Source organism: Coregonus lavaretus (assembly GCF_964263955.1).
Source record: "Coregonus lavaretus genome assembly, chromosome: 14".
NCBI classification, from domain to species: Eukaryota; Metazoa; Chordata; class Actinopteri; order Salmoniformes; family Salmonidae; genus Coregonus; species Coregonus lavaretus.
In genome coordinates, this window is record NC_140001.1 from 27,889,561 (window position 1) to 27,910,750 (window position 21,190).

Consider the following 21,190-nt stretch of genomic DNA (forward strand, 5'->3'; position numbering starts at 1 on the left):
AGGTGTTAGGCTTTCACAATGCAATTCAGGGAAAGGAGTCATGAGTGCATTCAGGTGCGTGTGCCTTGACAAATTTTCTTCACAATAGACACAAAGTCACTACATAACACAACACTAAACAATACATTAATTGCACTATAACCGTGACAAACGGTGCCCACAAATTGTTAGGGCCTACACTTTTTCTTAATTTTTACTATTTTTTACATTGTAGAATAATAGTGAAGACATCAAAACTATGAAATAACACATGGAAACATGTAGTAACCAAAAAAGTGTTAAACAAATCAAAATACATTTTATATTTGAGATTCTTCAAATAGCCACCCTTTGCCTTGATGACAGTGTTGTGACAAGGTAGGGGGGTATACAGAAGATAGCCCTATTTGGCAAAAGACCAAGTCCATATTATGGCAAGAACAGCTCAAATAAGCAAAGAGAAACGACAGTCCATCATTACTTTAAGACATGAAGGTCAGTCAATATGGGACATTTCAAGAACTTTGAACGTTTCTTCAAGTGCAGTCGCAAAAACCATCAAGCGCTACGATGAAACTGGCTCTCATGAGGACCGCCACAGGAATGGAAGACCCAGAGTTACCTCTGCTGCAGAGGATAAGTTCATTAGAGTTACCAGCCTCAGAAATTGCAGCCCAAATAAATGTTTCACAGAGTTCAAGTAACAGACACATCTCAACATCAACTGTTCAGAGGGGACTGTGTGAATCAGGCCTTCATGGTCGAATTGCTGCAAAGAAACCACTACTAAAGGACACCAATAATAAGAGACCTGCTTGGGCCAAGAAACACGAGCAATGGACATTAGACCGGTGGAAATGTGTCCTTTGGTCTGGAGTCCAAATTGGAGATTTTTGGTTCAAACCGCTGTGTCTTTGTGAGACGCATGTGTAGTTCCCACCGTAAAGCGGAGGATGAGGTGTTATGGTGTGGGGGTGCTTTGCTGGTGACACGGTCTGTTATTTATTTAGAATTCAAGGCACACTTAACAAGCCCCAAGTCCAATGGCGGTCAACCACCGCATTCTTATTGGCAGACTAAATAGCCTTGGTTTCTCAAATGACTGCCTCGCCTGGTTCACCAACTACTTCTTCAGATAGAGTTCAATGTGTCAAATCGGAGGGCCTGTTATCTGGACCTCTGTCAGTCTCTATGGGGGTGCCACAGGGTTCAATTCTCGGGCCGACTCTATTCTCTGTGTATATCAATGATGTCGCTCTTGCTGCTGGTGACGCTCGGATCCGCCTCTATGCGGACGACACCATTTTGTATACATCTGGCCCTTCATTGGACACTGTGTTAACAAACCTCCAAACGAGCTTCAACGCCATCCAACACTCCTTCCATAGCCTCCAACTGCTCTTAAACACTAGTAAAACTAAATGCATGCTCTCCAACCGAACGCTGCTTGCACCCGCCCACCCGACTAGAATCACTACTCTCGGCGGGTCTGACCTAGAGTATGTGGACAACTACAAATACCTAGGTGTCTGGTTAGACTGTAAACTCTCCTTCCAGACTCACATTAAGCATCTCCATGTCACGCCCTGGCCTTGAGAGCCCGGTTGTCTTTAGTTGGTTTGGTCAGGGCTAACCGGTGCCCAGTCCAGCTCCGGTCAGCGGCTCCACTCCGGAGCCAGAGCAGTCCGCTCCACCGGTGCCCAGTCCAGCTCCGGTGAATTTCTATGTGTATATCTAGTTTTGTATTTCTATGTTGGCCGGGTGTGGTTCCCAATCAGAGGCAGCTGTCTATCGTTGTCTCTGATTGGGGATCATACTTAGGCAGCCATGTTGCCTACCTTAGTTGTGGGATCTTGTTTGTGTTCCTGTTAGGCTTGTGGTGTTATAGCCCATAGGACTTCACGGTTACGTTGCTTTTATTGTTTTGTCGAGTGTTTATTCGTTCTAATAAACATGTACACATACCACGCTGCACCTTGGTCTGACCCGTCTCTCAACTAACGTGACAGAAGATCCCATCAAACAAGGACCAAGCAGCGTGCCCAGGAGGAGCAGAAATCATGGACTTGGGAGGAGATATTAAATGGTAAGGGATCGTGGACATGGGAGGAGATCCAGGAAGGTTTGGATCGCCTTCCTTGGGAGCAAACAGAGGCAGCGAGGGAGAAAAGATGGCGACTCCAAAAGGCGAATCGAAGAAGGAGACCCGAGAGGCAAACGCAAAAAACATTTTTGGGGGGCACACGGGGTGGTCGACGAAGCAGCAGGAGGCCGTGAAAGGGCTGACTGTAGAGGAGGAGGCCGCTATTTTAGAAGTCCTCCAAGACCTGCGGATCAGCAGTTTAAGAGAGGAGGCCACCACGTTACGGGGGCTGATGGCGAGGTTAGAGCAGGAGAGCTCCCTTCAAGAGGAGGCGCTGCAGGAGGCCCGTAGGGAGAAGAAAGTAGTGGATGCACGGAGAGAGGAGCTGGTCAGGCAACAAAAGAAGCATGTGTTCATTGAGGAACCAAGGTATGCGGAGATGTCGCCAGTGCGCATTCACAGCCCAGTGCGTCCTGTGCCAGCGCCCCGCACATGTCGTGCGAAAGTGGGCATCCAGCCAGGACGAGTAGTGCCGGCTCAACGCTCCTGGTCTCCAGTGCGCCTCCACGGTCCAGTATATCCTGCGCCAGTCCTACGCACTGTGTCGCCAGTGTGCGTTCACAGCCCAGTGCGTCCTGTGCCAGCGCCCTGTACGTGTCGTGTGAAAGTGGGCATCCAGCCAGGACGAGTTGTGCCAGCTGTACACTCCAGACTTCCCAGCCTGGTACGGCCCGTACCTGCTCCGCGCACCAAACCAGTGGTGCGTGTATCCAGTCCGGTTCGGCCCGTACCTGCTCCCCGCAACAAACCAGTGGTGCGTGTCGCCAGCCCGGTACGCCAGAGCAGTCTGCTCCACCGGTGCCCAGTCCAGCTCCGGTCAGCGGCTCCACTCCGGAGCCAGAGGAGGCCGCTCCACCGGTGCCTAGTCCAGCTCCGGTGAATTTATATGTGTATATCTAGTTTTGTATTTCTATGTTGGCCGGGTGTGGTTCCCAATCAGAGGCAGCTGTCTATCGTTGTTTCTGATTGGGGATCATACTTAGGCAGCCATGTTGCCTACCTTAGTTGTGGGATCTTGTTTGTGTTCCTGTTAGGCTTGTGGTGTTATAGCCCATAGGACTTCACGGTTATGTTGCTTTTGTTGTTTTGTCAAGTGTTTATTCATTCTAATAAACATGTACGCATACCACGCTGCACCTTGGTCTGACCCGTCTCTCAACGACCGTGACACTCCAATCAAAAGTTAGATCTAGAATCGGCTTCCTATTTCGCAACAAAGCCTCCTTCACTCATGCTGCCAAACATGCCCTCGTAAAACTGACTATCCTACCGATCCTTGACTTCGGCGATGTCATTTACAAAATAGCCTCCAACACTCTACTCAGCAAATTGGATGTAATCTATCACAGTGCCATCCGTTTTGTCACCAAAGCCCCATATACTACCCACCATTGTGACCTGTACGCTCTTGTTGGCTGGCCCTCACTACATATTCGTCGCCAAACCCACTTGCTCCAGGTCATCTATAAATCACTGCTAGGCAAATCCCCGTCTTATCATAGCTCACTGGTCACCATAGCAACACCCACCCGTAGTTTGCGCTCCAGCAGGTATATCTCACTGGTCATCCCCAAAGCCAACACCTCCTTTGGCCGCAATTCCTTCCAGTTCTCTGCTGCCAATGACTGGAACGAACTGCAAAAATCTCTGAAGCTGGAGACTCTTATCTCCCTCACTAACTTTAAGCATCAGTTGTCAGAGCAGCTTACCGATCACTGCGCCTGTACACAGCCATTCTGAAATTAGCCCACCCAACTACCTCATCCCCATATTGTTATTTATTTTGCTAATTTATATTGTTATTTATTTTGCTAATTTGCACCCCAGTATCTCTATTTGCACCATCTTTTGCACATCTATCATTCCAGTGTTAATACGAAATTCTAACTATTTTGCAATTCTAACTATTTTGCACTATGGCCTATTTATTGCCTTACCTCCATAACTTACTACATTCGCACACACTGTATACAGTGGGGAGAACAAGTATTTGATACACTGCCGATTTTGCAGGTTTTCCTACTTACAAAGCATGTAGAGGTCTGTCATTTCTATCATAGGTACACTTCAACTGTGAGAGACGGAATCACATTGTATGAATTTTAAGTAATTAATTTGCATTTTATTGCATGACATAAGTATTTGATACATCAGAAAAGCAGAACTTAATATTTGGTACAGAAACCTTTGTTTGCAATTACAGAGATCATACGTTTCCTGTAGGTCTTGACCAGGTTTGCACACACTGCAGCAGGGATTTTGGCCCACTCCTCCATACAGACCTTCTCCAGATCCTTCAGGTTTCGGGGCTGTCGCTGGGCAATACGGACTTTCAGCTCCCTCCAAAGATGTTCTATTGGGTTCAGGTCTGGAGACTGGCTAGGCCACTCCAGGACCTTGAGATGCTTCTTACGGAGCCACTCCTTAGTTGCCCTGGCTGTGTGTTTCGGGTCGTTGTCATGCTGGGCTGATCCCTCACCTTCCTCATGATCATTGATGCTCCACGAGGTGAGATCTTGCATGGAGCCCCAGACCGAGGGTGATTGACCGTCATCTTGAACTTCTTCCATTTTCTAATAATTGCGCCAACAGTTGTTGCCTTCTCACCAAGCTGCTTGCCTATTGTCCTGTAGCCCATCCCAGCCTTGTGCAGGTCTACAATTTTATCCCTGATGTCCTTACACAGCTCTCTGGTCTTGGCCATTGTGGAGAGGTTGGAGTCTGTTTGATTGAGTGTGTGGACAGGTGTCTTTTATACAGGTAACGAGTTCAAACAGGTACAGTTAATACAGGTAATGAGTGGAGAACAGGAGGTCTTCTTAAACAAAAACTAACAGGTCTGTGAGAGCCGGAATTCTTACTGGTTGGTAGGTGATCAAATACTTATGTCATGCAATAAAATGCAAATTAATTACTTAAAAATCATACAATGAGATTTTCTGGATTTTTGTTTTAGATTCCGTCTCTCACAGTTGAAGTGTACCTATGATAAAAATTACAGACCTCTACATGCTTTGTAAGTAGGAAAACCTGCAAAATCGGCAGTGTATCAAATACTTGTTCTCCCCACTGTATATATTTTCTGTTGTATTTTTGACTTTATGTTTTGTTTACCCCATATGTAACTCTGTGTTGTTGTTTTTATCGCACTGCTTTGCTTTATCTTGGCCAGGTTGCAGTTGTAAATGAGAACTTGTTCTCAACTGTCTTACCTGGTTAAATAAAGGTGAAATAAAATAAAATGGGTATATCCTCTGGCGTGTTGATGTTAATGTGTTGATGTTCTCCATATCCACAGCCAGAATGATTTTGCAGTGCATGGTGATCGAACAGGTTTCCTGTTATATTCATCAGAGGTGTAGGGAGGGTGAGGACTGTGAATCCCCAAAATAGTAATTATACAGATGATTAACAAAACATGCACATGACAGTATTCATTCCTTGGTTTTTGTGGTAAATGTGAATGAAACTGTTTTGATAATGTTTTTCATACACATACCTTGTCCATAATGTAGAGGCCTATGGGATATTAATTGAAGAGATAAGGGAGGATGATGGTAAATGTGATCTGCATAACATACCAATACCAATTGACATACCTTTGTATGCCTTCTCGTCTGTATACCTGCAGTTCAGTCATCTGCACCCAATAGAGCTAGCTTTCAACATATTCTTATAGCCTACATATTCTTACCTCTTTTTGATTGATATCCATTGAATTGTGTCCATTTTCTGTTTTAGAAAGATAGAGAAACACATATGAAAAGATAGATGGTATAATCAGAAAACAATATCAATTTAGATCATACAAGGGACAAACCTTACATTGAGGAGATCTTTACATTTTTCAGTTAAGTGCCTGCACCTGCTGTCCTTTCAAATTAAAATTCAAATGTTTCAGTTGGGCAGTTAGGTTCCTGCAAGAACCCCCACCAACTAAGGAAGTTCCTCGATGAACCCCACCTCCTATGGGGTTCTCGGAATAACCTTTTGGGGGCAATTTTCAGTGCCAAGAACCCTAAGGTTCTTCAAAGAACTTTGAGGATCTTAGAAGAACCCTTGTTGAACCCATAATTTTTAGAGTGTAGTCAATATAACTATTTGTTCAGAATTCAGAACTGTTCTGACTTGGTGGTGCACATGTAGCATATAGCCTGTTTTAGTGTAAGAACTGTACGGCCTCTTACAGTATTCTCCCTGTACACCAAGTCAGAACCGTAGGATAAATAAAGGGGGCATATAAGCAGACAATAAAAGCTCTTACAATATTCGATGATTACATTTCTCTCAAACAGGTTATAGGCTACATGTGCACCACCAAGTCAGAACAGTAGGCTAAATAATGAGGGGAAAAGGGACCAAATTATTAGGGTGAGGCACATGGGCTACTAACAGCATACTACACAACATACACTTAGTATTACTTTCTTAGCTACAGTATACATAGCTCCCTGGCATATTACATCATTTATGCAGCAGCATACCATATATTGTTGGACTCACCTTGTTGTGCTGTGCTCACTTGAACAGTAGATTGTCGACTTGATTCTTGATGATGACTGCTAGCTTGCTATCGAAGATTTTGAAAGTATGATGTTGACATGATTAGTCCAACCAAAGCTACTGTAGATATAACGGGATTTGACGTCACTTTATCTGTGGCCAATGACCTTGAGCCTTCTTGGATGGGCACTTCTAATGTAACTCTATGGCAGCACCCAAGGGGCTGGAATTTTTGAGCTCTCCCCATGAGTGACAGAACACTGAGCCAATCACCGCGCAACTAGAGAACATTACCAACCCCTACGCTCTGTATTTTCCGCTGGCTGCCCCACCACCACAGAAAGCACTGAGCTAGGCTGAAACACCTGCATTTTGGAGCTGCCTTACTCAAGAAAGCAAAAAAGAGACCATGTTTGTATGCAGCTTTATTGACTCAATTATTATTATATTTTTTACATTGTTTGCAAACTGATATGTGACACGTATTAATGCCAATATAACATGCAAAACAGGCAAAGAAAATAATATATTTCTTTTTTTAACTAAACAGGTGGGGCTCAAAACATGATGGGTCGCCACTGCCTCAATGTCTACACATACATAGAGTCCTCTTAATTTGTAGAATTTCCCTCACTCAGACAACCAAAAATCTTCAGAAGTTGCCCATTTAGCGGGAGGGATGGGGTCAACTCCTTGTCGCGCTAGGTGCTCAAGTTCAGAACGGCTGTCAGTCAAAACCATACAGTGCTGCAAAGCGCAGAGCCCTAACGTCATGTATAGAATATTATACAACGCATGGGTCTAATCCTGAATGCTGAATGCTGGTTAAAAGCGCATTCCAGCCGGTGTCTACTCCACAAATTACCACCGGCTAAATCTATGAGGTTAAAATGGCTATTTACTCTGTTACATCTGACTGCGTAATCCACTGTCTCATCAGCCCAGCCCAGCATCTAGACATTATCTCACATTTATTTTAGACTAACATTTAGTTTTCAACAGCGGAGATTTGTATAAACCTAGCTGCCTGTCTCTCCGACATTTACAACATTGTTTCAATATTCAAATCCGATCTCCTGCTGTCCCCCAACGTGTCGGGAGTCGGGATAAGACAGACACAGACAGGCAGGCAGCTTTTCTCAGCCAGTCAAAATTATGAATCAGTTGGTGTTGATGATCACAAGTTTACTGGAGAACGGAGACCAAGTAGAGACTTTTGGACAAGGTGGATAATTGTATAATATAAGGCAGTTTATTCAGAGGTAAAGATATCTGGAATAGCGTGCACGGACCCGTTCGTCAAACTCTTAGGGAGCTATCTGAAGAGAGCCCCGAAACATTGTGTGCTGACATTTTATACAATAAAATGAAGTAGGTTGAATCTAGTAGTTCTGATCTTCTGATTGGTCCTGATGAGTTGGGCGAGGTCCCCTCCAGGTTAGTGTCACTGTTGCATTGGCTCTGAGTCGGGTTCTCTGTCTTCAGATGTTCAGCCTAAGAGAAGGGGATTTTTGTGTGTGTGTGTGTGTGTGTGTGTGTTTAACAGTGATGATGTGTGTGTGTGTGTGTGTGTGTGTGTGTGTGTTATCAGTGATGATGTGTGTGTGTGTGTGTGTGTGTGTGTGTGTGTGTGTGTTTATCAGTGATGATGTGTGTGTGTGTGTGTGTGTGTGTGTGTGTGTGTGTGTGTGGGTGTGTGTGTGTGTGTCCTCAGAGCAAGAACTCGTGAGTTGGAAGAACTGAGAGACCTATGGCGTGGGTGTTGTCCTTAGCCACCTGCTGACAAGGCTGACAAGATAGGACTCTTTTGTCCATTGTATTGAATACAAAGGCCCAACACAAAATGGGTCATGCACAAGATTTTAGTCAGACCAAGCTATAACATTATATATTTACTACGACAAATCCCTCTCTTCACGTCTCCCCAGAGACGTGACCAAGTAACAGTAAAGAAGGAAAACTTAAGACGTGACACAAGCTAACAGTGTAATTGGCAAAATAGGGAAAACTTTATCAGAAGATAAAGTTTTGATTCCCCCTCTTCACGTCTCACAAGAGACGTGACAAAAAGCTTAAATGCTGCAATTTGGCAAAATAGGGAAAACTTTATCAGAAGATAAAGTTTTAATTCCCCCTCTTCACGTCTCACAAGAGACGTGACAAAAAGCTAATAGTGCAATTGGCAAAATAGGGAAAACTTTATCAGAAGATAAAGTTTTACATTCCCCCTCTTCACGTCTCACAAGAGACGTGACAAAAAGCTTAAATGCTATTCATCATCCAGATATCCTTGGTCAGCATCGTCAATAGCAAGCAAAGGAAACATCTGACCGTTATCTGCAGGATGTGGATCAATAGCGGTGGTTATAATCCTGGTTGTCAGCGTCCGTATGCATGGAATGCAACAGCATCCACAAAGCACTAGAATTGCAGCAAAAACAGAGATGGATACAAGTATAGAAGAAACAAGCGTTTTATATTTACCAAACGCATCCATCCAAGAGTCCCACATTGAAGTATCCACCCCTGAGTGGCTCTTCATTTTGCCATTAAGAGTTCGTAACCCTTCCAGGGCGACAGTCAAGCTGCCATCTGTGGCTGTATTGTTGGGAATAAAGGTACAACATTGTTCACCAAACATAGCACATACTCCTCCTTATTCAGCCAGGAGCATGTCGACAGCAATACGATTTTGGAAAGCCATGAGAGAGGTCGCAGCCAACTGGCCATGCACCGCCTCAAAACCTTGTTGTGTCCAATTGCCTAATTTTTGAACATTAAAATGGACATAATTGATTCTGTCAACATTTTTATTAATCGTGCACCACCAGCAAAATGAAGATTCAAAACCTGCGGCTACTTGGTCAATCAATTTATACTCATCTGGTACCCCCCTAGGGACCCCAATTGCATCAATGTAGGTTGGGTCCCCACGAGTAGGGCCCACAGCGCGCCTGGTCCTGGTAGGAATTAAGTTAGACACACGGGTCACCAGGTCCTGAACACCTGTTGGATACACAGAAATTGGTAGCAAAAGAGAGACTAGTGCACAGGTGCCTGTGGCATTTCCAGGCAGTCCATCAAACAGACGAACGCCTCCACACCACCACCAGACATCAGCCCTGGAAACAGGTTTAAACTCAGCATTAGGCGTATAGGTAAACCGACACCATCCAACAGGTACCATACCCAACAATGGTAGACCTTTCGTGAGATTAACACAGGTAAAGTTAGCTCTAGCCACCTGATAGGAAAAAATTGGTTTCTTAGTTACTTTAGTAACCAAGGGATGAACTACGTCCCATAGTGTACAATTGGCGGAAGGGTTGTCATGTTTCATGACAGACAGGAAGCATTCTGGCGTAATGGCGGCAGGGATAATGCGAAGCAATGGCCGTGCCCCCATACAAACCACACAACTCTGATGAGTCACCCTTGCCGCTTCCTCAGTCAACAAGAGCCAGTTGTTAGAAAGGCCGGAGACACCTGTAGCGGTCAGGATTGCATCATCCAAAGTAGGTGGAGTGGTAACCATGGTAATTGGTCCCCATCTACCTCTACCTGTGGGTTTCACAATGTTTTTTCTATCGTCCTTAATTGTAGAAGTGGAAGGGTCGGGTGTTGATACAAAACAAACAATCAAGTTCCATTTAAAATAGTAAATATAAAATGGAGCCCTATATGGACTATATGGACCGGTGTCCATATATGGAGCCAATATGAAATATTGGCAGCCCTCCCTCTGGCCTGGTGGGATAATTAACTTCAGGCCATTTTGTTCTTTGGCCAATGTAAGTCCCTTTCGCCATAATAAGACGTTCCGTCCTGTTGAATAACTTGACCAATCAGGACCTGTCTCGGCGACTAGGTTTTTCCAGGACCATTTATCCAAACCCCCCAATGTCATGTACCAATGATATTGGACTTGCCATAACTTCCTGTTTTCATTCTGCCCAGTACTTTCCAACATTCCCCAAGGGACGGTGACAGTGGTGGTAGTATTTATAGGGATACATAGGGTGGTACTTCTAATTTGGTTGGTAGTACAGTTTTGGTCGCTATTTAAAACATGTCGTTTTCGTAAGGTATGGGTGTTTGTTCTGACGGTGGCGTGAGATGTGATATTATTAGGACTAGTGATATTAGTATGTGGATGTGCTAGTTGCTGTATTAGCCATGTGAAAGTTCCCATGGAAACTCCAGTGACTATAATGAAAATAACAAACAAGGGACCAGAGATACCCAGTCTCTCCCAGGGAGGTCTATGTCTCCTCCCAGGGCGAAGCCCTCCAGTCTCTGTTAATGAGAGTCTCCTCCACATTCTCACAGACTAGGAGCCTCTGTATTTGGTGCCGAATTTAGGGCGCTCAAGTCAGCCCTGACCTCAGTCAAAGTTCTGGAAGGAGTTGGTGCTGGTGTGCAATGTGTAAGGTGGTGCCAAGGTGCGCCCAATTTACCTTTGACCTGGACTGAGTGTGAAGTAACCTCCTTCACTTCGTACGGTCCAGTCCACCTGGGTTCTTGCCACTTTCTCTTGTGGACCTTAACCCTCACCCAGTCACCAACCTTTACCTTCAGCGGCGCCGGATCTCCCGTCAGCTCCCCCTCTTGGACCTTGTGAATCTGTTTGGAGATAGCTGCAGAGAGTTCCGTTAGTTTTCTCACATAATCAGACATTACAATTTGTTGTACATCAAGGGCGGGCATATGACCTCCCTCCCTTGGTGGACCAGGCATGACTCTACCAGTCATAATCTCATGTGGAGAGAGATTGGTGCCTGCTCCTGGAGAGGCTCTCATGGCCATCAACGCCAGGGGCAGAGCTTCAACCCACGTCAACTTTGAACCTGCACATACCTTGGCTATCTTAGCCTTCAAAGTTTGATTGGCACGTTCCACGAGGCCCTGAGATTGCGGCCGGTACACAGACCCAAACTTGTGCACAATGCCGAACCTCTCCTCCACCTGTCTCAGGTGTTGGTTACTGAAATGGGACCCGTTGTCGGATCGGATTTGTCTTGGAACCCCATACCTTGGTATGAGTTCAGTCTGCAGCCACTTAATGACCGACCTGGCATCCTCACGTGCTGTTGGTATTGCCTCAACCCATTTGGAGAATCGATCTACCATTACCAATAAGTACCTTTTCCCATTAGTTACATTATCAGCCCCCATGTCAGTGTAATCTATGCTAATGTCCTGAAAACATGCATTAGGTACTGGGTATGAACCCATGGGTGTTTGGAAAGGTTTCTTTGGGTTGTAGCTGCCACAAATGCTGCACTCATCACAAAACAAGTCTGTCATGTCCTTAATGTGTGGGTGCCACCAAATATGGGAAACCTTCTGTAAAGTTTTGAGTTTCCCTTCATGGGTGGGCCCATGAGCCTCACGTATCAGCTCGGGACAGAGATTAGCTGGGGCCACCAACCTGCCGTCATGGCATCTCCAAAGTTCATCAGGTCCTTTGGTGGCTCCATTCTGTCCCCATACCGAGTGCTCATACGGGCCCGCTGTGAATTGTAGTTCCTTTATGTGTTGGTCTGTGAGTTCTGTTCTAGCTGGTTGAGTCTGCAGCACCATCTGTCTTGGAGTGTAGCCCCCAGCTTTCTTGGCTGCTTTGTCAGCTGCGTCATTTCCCTCGCTGACTTTGTTCTTGAGTTGCTGATGTCCTTTGCACTTCATGATGGCCACCTGCTCAGGTAGTGAGACTGCTTTTATCAGTCTCTCCATTTGTGCCTTGTGTTTGATCGGAAGGTTTCCTGTTGTGGTGAAGTTACGTCTGACCCATTGTGGTCCATCTGTATGGACTGCTCCATGAGCATATGCTGAGTCAGTGTAGATGTTCACAGTCTTTCCTTCAGCCTTTTCCAGGGCTTGAGTCAAACCAATGATCTCAGCTAGTTGGGCTGAGGCAGGTTGTGGGATGATGTCTGATTCCAGGGTCACGTGTGACCCGTCTGGAAGCTGCTGTACCACTGCATATGCTGCTATGTTCCCTTCTTCTCCTCTATAGCAGCATCCATCGGTGTACAACCATAGATCAGGATTGGTAAGGGGTTCGTTTCCCAAGTCTGGTCGCAGTTTCAGTTCCTGTGCCGCCCTCTCTTCGCAGGAGTGTGCCAACCCTTCTTCTGCATTGAGTGCGTCTGCCATGTTTTTGTCGGTGTTGACAAAAGTAATGTGTGATTGGGTGCATTTATTCTGGATTTTGTTCTTTCTTTCCGCGCTGAACGTGAATTCCTTGCTCATCAGATATGCTGCAACCCCATGGTGCGTATGGATTTCCAATTTGTGGCACATTACCAGGTGGGCGGTTTTTTCAATAGCTTTTGCCACTGCAGCCACGTACCTGGAACATGTTGTCTGACCTGCTTCAATATGGTCCAACTTAGAGGAATGATACATCAGTACTCTTCTCTCCCCCTCTTGTTTCTGAAAAAGGATGGAAGAAGTGAACCCCTCCTTTTCAGAAACATCAAGATGAAATTTGTTTTTGTAGTCGGGTGCTGTCAGAGCTGCTGCCACCGAGAGATCGGTTTTTAGGAGAGCAAATGCTGTTGATGCTTCAGGTGTCCAGGTAAGTGAGGAGTGTAAGTTTCTTGGTCCTGCTTCTCTCACTATTTCTCTCAGTGGTTCAGTCCTGGATGTGTAGTCAGGGATGTGGGTACGGCTGTACCCTGTCAACCCCAGGAAGGACAACATGCCTGACACTGTGATGGGACGTGGATGATGGAGTATGGAATCTCGGTGGGATTTCGAGAGACCAGCACCTTCTCCTGAGATTTCTCTGCCAAGGAAAAGGACAGTTCTGCGACAGGACTGGACTTTGCTCATTTTGACCTTGTAGCCTTTGACAGCCAAGAAGTCAAGTAGGGTTTTTGTCATTTGTAGACAGAGATCAGATGTGGGAGCCCCCAGCAAAAGGTCGTCTACATATTGGATGAGTATCACTCCTTCAGGGATTTTCAATTCGGCCAGGTGTGTCTTCAAGATATGATTGAAGATTCCGGGAGAACACCTGTAACCCTGTGGAAGAACCGAATACGTATACTGTTGATGTTCATATGTGAAGGCAAAGAGAGGCTGTGAAGCCTCATCCAGTGGAATGCTGAAGAAGGCATTAGCCAGATCCACAACGGTGAAGTATTGGTGTTTTGGTGAGAGATTACTCAGTGTAATGTGAGGGTCAGGGACAGGTAGGTCAATGGGTGCAGTGACGTCGTTCACTGCTCGGAAGTCTTGTACCATCCGGTATGTTTCGCCTCCTGTTTTCAAGACTGGTAAGATTGGTGTGTTCCATGGAGACACAGTGCGATATATGACACGAGCTCCCAACAACCCATCTATGGTTGGTTTGATCCCCATGGTCTGTTCAGGTTTCAGACGGTACTGTGTTCGGTAGATAGGAATTTGATCAGGGTTGAGTAAGGTGATGGTGACTGGTGCCACCTGTAGTTGTCCAACATCAAATGGGGTGTGTGTCCATATGCCTTCATCAATGGTGGAAAGCAGTGCTTGTGATGAGGGGTGGTCTGTGTAAGGTTTACCATGGTGTCTTGGGAGAGTCAAACGTTCAGGAAGGCAATGTTCCTCTGTGTCAACTGTCATAAACCTCCACATGTTCTCAGTGGTGGCTTTGGTTATTCCTGGAGTTTGGGTGGGTTCCCACTGGAGTTTGGATGCTCTTCTGATCATAGGCCCAAGGCTCCTTGCCTCAAAACCGTGTCCAACTGCCAGTGTAACATGGGGAGCAGATTCTTCGCCCAGTAGGTACCAGGATTTCAAATGGGAAGGTAGGATAACCGGAGCAGCCACTCCTTCTTGTCCACACACTATGGTACAACATCTGATTGTTGGTGTCAGGTGCATCATGTTTTCATCCCAGTCATCGGTATATGGGTTGACATCATTGTCAGTCACATTAAGTGTACAGTGGATTTCAGCTTGAGGAGTCTTGTATGGGTGAAATGTGTAAATGAGTTGTCTCAGCTGGTTGAACTTGAATTGAACCTCAGGGGTTCCTTGGCCGGATTCGATGCACTTCAACCAGTATATTTCTTGGGTCAGGGAGAGCACTGGGGTTGGGATGATGGGTAGCATCAGCACCCTAACTGGATGAACTGGTGTGGAGGTAATGGGATCAATGGAGACCTCCACACCCTTTTCGGTAAGGTAGATTGAACATTTCAGTTTGCACAATAGGTCCCTTCCTAATAGGTTGATTGGACAGTTGGGACAATATAGGAATTGATGCTTCAAATTGGAAGGGCCCCATTGGAAGAGCAATGGTATGGTCTTGTTTTGTGCTTCGGGTGTTCCTGATACCCCCACCACCTGTATTGATTCCGAAGAGAGTGGTTGACGAGATCTTATGGCAGAGTACGTACATCCTGTATCTACCAAAAATTGGTGGGTAATTCCCTCCACTTCACTTTCTGTTCCTTCCTTCACTGCCTCCTCTAGCTCTTTCTCCATAGAGGTGAGTTGCCCTTTAAAATAATAATAAATAATATGCCATTTAGCAGACGCTTTTATCCAAAGCGACTTACAGTCGTGCGTGCATACATTTTTGTGTATGGGTGGTCCCGGGGATCGAACCCACTACCTTGGCGTTACAAGCGCCGTGCTCTACCAGCTGAGCTACAGAGTTAGACGGGGCACCCCCGCTAAAGTAACCTGCCTGTGTCCATTTGAGTTTCACTCCCTCCCACACTTTCTTTACTGTCTTATACTGTTCTTTCCCTCCCGCTCTATCCTGTATTTTTTGATCTAGATATTCATTAAATTTGAGTTTTGGGACGGTAGTGGTTGCCATGGTTATACAGTTTTTAGACTATCTTGGTGCACTTAGCCCGTCACTGGCCGAAACCAGCAATGTATTCTTGGCGCTGACTGAGACTTATCTCTGATGTCCCACCCTCGTACACAAAAAATGTTCAATACTTTATTATTAGGAATTATTTTGCAAAAGGTATTATTGTTTTTCAATTATTCGAGTTACTATACATTTTCCCAAAAGGTATCAGAATCGCCCTTTTGGAAGAATATATTAACAAACTCAAGCGCTCCTAAAATAATTATCAATTTAATTTTAGGAATTATTTGCAAAAGTTATTATTGTTTTTCAGGTATTCGAGTTATTATATATTTTCCCAAAAGGTATCAGAATCGCCCTTTTGGAAGAATATATTAGCAAACTCGAGCGCTCCTAAAATAATTATCAATTTAATTTTAGGAATTATTTGCAAAAGTTATTATTGTTTTTCAGGTATTCGAGTTATTATATATTTTCCCAAAAGGTATCAGAATCGCCCTTTTGGAAGAATATATTAGCAAACTCGAGCGCTCCTAAAATAATTATCAATTTAATTTTAGGAATTATTTGCAAAAGTTATTATTGTTTTTCAGGTATTCGAGTTATTATATATTTTCCCAAAAGGTATCAGAATCGCCCTTTTGGAAGAATATATTAGCAAACTCGAATGCTCCTAAAATAATTATCAATTTAATTTTAGGAATTATTTGCAAAAGTTATTGTTTTTCAGGTATTCGAGTTATTATATATTTTCCCAAAAGGTATCAGAATCACCCTTTTGGAAGAATATATTAGCAAACTCGAGCGCTCCTAAAATAATTATCAATTTAATTTTAGGAATTTAGGAAATACCAACACCACAAGAGGGAAAAAGTACAAGTCAGCTTTTAGCGCAGCGGCTGCATAACAGGCAAAATAGGACTCGGTGGTCCTCTTAAAAGTTATCAACTAGTTAGTCTCATGAAACGGCCAATCTTACACAACATTCAGGTTAACATTTCAACATTTACATTTTGCATTTACATATCAACATCAACACACGAATTCAGTTTGAGTTCTTCACAGTACATCTAGTTGAGTGCCAAGTCAACCATTGCCCGACTATCTGAACTTGTATTTTTATTTTATTTTAATGATTCTCCACAACCAAGACTCCCAGTCGTTTAAACCATTCAACTGGCGTCTAGTCGGGAGAACCTTTTCTGGACTTGGATTCTCACGGAATTAACTCAACCCGACTATCTGAATCTTTTTATCAAGCCACCAGATCCTTCTCTTGTGGATCAAATAAAAGGGTCCATCTCTTGTGAACCAAACCTCTGTAATAGGCTCCTCACTAGAGAGCCACAATTCAACAGAAAATAAAAGTCGGTCCTTCTCTTGTGAACCACTGTAACTAGACTTCTTCTCTTAGAGTCACATTTCAACAGTAAAAACCTAAGATTTATCAGCATCAACAGCAAAAATAAAAGGGTCCTTCTCTTGTGAACCACAACCTCTGTAACTAGACTCCTCACCTAGAGAGTCACATTTCAACAGTAAAAACCTAAAGAATTCAGATATCTTTACATATATGCCTTTTGAGTCATAATAGATATGTTATAAATTTAACAGTAATCCATACTCACGCTCAGTACTACTGATCTTAATTTGGTTTATCCTACAATACAATATGCAGATTTTGTTTTAACAGGTTCTGCTTACCTTTGTATTGACGTCCGTTTAGATCAGTTTCCTGAGGCGAGCTGGATTCCCGGCTGCTCCTGCGAACAGGTCACCCGTCCTTTCTGATCCGTCTCTTACTTGTCTCCTTTCTCTATCAACCTTTATGGACCGAATTCAGATTTAGAAAACCATCCTCTGCTACCAATTTTGTTGATGATCACAAGTTTACTGGAGAACGGAGACCAAGTAGAGACTTTTGGACAAGGTGGATAATTGTATAATATAAGGCAGTTTATTCAGAGGTAAAGATATCTGGAATAGCGTGCACGGACCCGTTCGTCAAACTCTTAGGGAGCTATCTGAAGAGAGCCCCGAAACATTGTGTGCTGACATTTTATACAATAAAATGAAGTAGGTTGAATCTAGTAGTTCTGATCTTCTGATTGGTCCTGATGAGTTGGGCGAGGTCCCCTCCAGGTTAGTGTCACTGTTGCATTGGCTCTGAGTCGGGTTCTCTGTCTTCAGATGTTCAGCCTAAGAGAAGGGGATTTTTGTGTGTGTGTGTGTGTGTGTGTGTGTTTAACAGTGATGATGTGTGTGTGTGTGTGTGTGTGTGTGTGTGTGTGTGTGTGTTATCAGTGATGATGTGTGTGTGTGTGTGTGTGTGTGTGTGTGTGTGTGTGTGTTTATCAGTGATGATGTGTGTGTGTGTGTGTGTGTGTGTGTGTGTGTGGGTGTGTGTGTGTGTGTCCTCAGAGCAAGAACTCGTGAGTTGGAAGAACTGAGAGACCTATGGCGTGGGTGTTGTCCTTAGCCACCTGCTGACAAGGCTGACAAGATAGGACTCTTTTGTCCATTGTATTGAATACAAAGGCCCAACACAAAATGGGTCATGCACAAGATTTTAGTCAGACCAAGCTATAACATTATATATTTACTACGACATTGGCATCATTCTTATGGATATATACAAAGAAATGTCAATTGAAAAAAGGTCAAACGAAACTAAGTGCAACTAGTTTGCAGTCTTTCCAGCTTCAGTTTGAAGTGATTGTGTTAGCTGTGGTTGTTGTTGGCTAGCTCCTCTGAACAACAGTGCCCTGACGAGAGAGCACATTTTCTATGCCAGGCGAAATCGCGCCTCATTAGCTCATTGTTATGGATACATCCAAATAAATGTCACTAGAAAACCGCTTAAACAAATGCAAATGCAGCTACTGTTTGACGTGACTGTAAGTTAGCTGTAGTTGGCTAGCTAGCAAGCAAGGGATAAGTACGTTGCCAGCCAGTATGGCAATGGCACATTTAGAACGAACGACTGGGATACAGTCCATAGATCCATAGATACAGAACAAAAAGACTGAACGACTGGGTCGCGTCCATAGATACAGAACAAAAAGACTGAACGACTGGGTTGCGTCCATAGATACAGAACAAAAAGTGAACGACTGGGTCGCGTCCATAGATACAGAACAAAAAAACTGAATGACTGGGTCGCGTCTCTGGCAATCGAACTGATAGAACGAATGACCAGCCGGCTTGGGTAGCGACCCTAGATTTTTGTCTGGACTAGCAGGGGCTGGGACTGGGACTGGAGCAGGGGCTGAGGGTCTTCCTGTGGTTGCTGGGGAGGAGGTGCTGATGGACGGCACAGTGCTGCTAGTTCCAGGAGAGGCGGTGGTGGGACCCGGTAGCTGAAGGGTCAAAAGGGAAGAGGCCACACTTCTTAAACCCTTCCACCACATAGCGCATGTCCTTGCAGTGCTGGTACGGGTAGCGGAATACTCTGGTAAATTCTGATTTGTTTACCATGTAGGAGTGGTCAAAATGGCTAAGGTCTCCAGCTACCTTGGAGAACTCAGCCTTTAAAGGGCCAAAGTATGCCACGTCCAGCGGCTGCAGGACATGGGTGCAGTGTGGTGGAAGACAAAGAAGTATAACCCCTTCTCTTAGTGCCACCGCGAGCACCTCCGGATCCATGTGGCTCTTGTGCCCATCGAAGAGGAGAAGGAGAGGGCGCTCCTTCACTGCATGCTTAATGAAGTGCTGAAACCACTTCCTGAACAGGTCCCCGTCAATGTAGCCACTGTTTGACCGTCCATACATGGGTTGGGGTGGGCCTCCCAGTGTGTAGTGGCCACCGGGGAAACACTTGGGGTAGATGATAAATGGGGGGACGTCCTCCCCAGCTGCATTGAAGCAGGCCAGCACTGTGATGTGCTCCTTGTTCCCCGGATCCTCCTGGTACACATGTTTTGCGCCCCGGGGAGCCAGCACTTTGTGCCTGCTCTGGTCGCTACGAAACCCAGACTCATCGCAGTTATAGATTTGTCTGGGTTTCTCCCTCAACCCACTCTCCTCCAAGTGCTTCTCATAAGAAGTGAAGAAGGTGTCCATCGTCGGACGTGTGGCACACTCAGCTCTCCCCCTGTCCAGGTGTCATGCTCAGGTTCTTGTGCCTCCTCCTGAACATTTCCCACCACCTCTTCCCCAGTGGTGGGATTGTTTCCCCTGGGTGCCGAAACCTGCAATAGAATAGAATATATAATTGTCCATCCAGGATGAAACTGTTTGTTTTGGCATCACCATACACATCCACATTTACATCACACATATTGAGAACAGTCAGTCCAGCATTCTACATACATAAACACATAGAACACCAAATACCTGTGTATTTTGTCGGTGTATTTCATCAGCCTCTGTCTGGTGAAGGGGAACCCATGGCTGCCGCAGTAGATACAGTACTGCACCAGATAATTTTCATCCTCTGGTGCAAGCAATGTGGGTGGTCCACTGCGACAACCATTGGTCACCCGGCCGCTCAGCCTGTCCGCCAGGGTCTGCCGAGGTACACCATGCACCTTGGTAGATAAGAAAATAAAACTGTTACTAGCAGATAAAATTCACATACACGTGGTAATCTCCTAAAAACAAAAGATGCCTAATCTTGGCAGCCTGGCGGAGAGCCATCCCTGCCCCGCAGTCCTCCATGGCATGGAACATGTCCACCTCACTCCACTGCTTCCTCTTGACTTTCTCCATGCTGTGGTGGTAAATACATGTAGCTAAATAACTTGGCATACTATAAAACTTTTAGAAAGATAACTCAATCTGAATATGTATACAAATGTACATTTCAAAGCTAAGGCATTGAAAGGTGATGATGAAAGTTTTCACAATAACAAAGTGTACTCACGTTTTTTGTTTGATGTTATCTGTAATGAAAATTAGTGTCCCAATTAGTTTAATATTGATGCATACATTGTAACATTTGACTAAATACTGCCTCTATGTAGCTGTTGTAAGATGAAATATAGCCAACAGTGATAGGTGTCAAAAAGTTCATGGTTCAAAATTCTAAATTAATTTTCAGAGGACTCCAATTTTGATACGGTAAAGCTTGACAACATTCAGCTGTTTTCGTGATATGTATTATCTAACGCTTAAAATGTCTTTCATTTTTGCTTACTTAGCAGTTCTATCAACATTTAGCAACTAAGCTAGCAACATCAGAAAATCTGTTAGCTATATTTAAAAGGTAAAAAGTTGGATATTAAATTGTGTGGTCTGTTGCGCAGTCGAATTTTACAATATACAGCGTGTCCCACAAAATGTGTGTATATATATATAACTTTTTTGAAAACTCACAACCTAATTTAAGTTACATAAATTGCAATGAAAATCGGTGGTCAGCTAGCTAGAATGGTGTCTTTAATCGCAAAATGTACCGTTATTGTCCAGTCCATTTAAATGTTGAGCTCGAGGTGATTTAGTCCTGGAATAACTTCACATGCGCATTTATGCCATAGGCCTAAACTACTGTTAGCTCATAAAAGGGATTGGATTGCGCTGTTCGGGGAATCTAATTTAGAAACAGGCTACATCATAATTTTAGAAAATACATTCAAATCGTTGAAAACATTTTAGGGGTTTTAGCCGTAGGCTATAGGAAAGAATAGCTGGAAGAAGTAGGCCTATATTGTACTGCAAGAGATTCAGAATCAGAATATAGAGAACTATACTTGTTGATTTCGGATTAACAGAAACTGTTAGGTTACATTCGGAGAGGAGGAACAGCC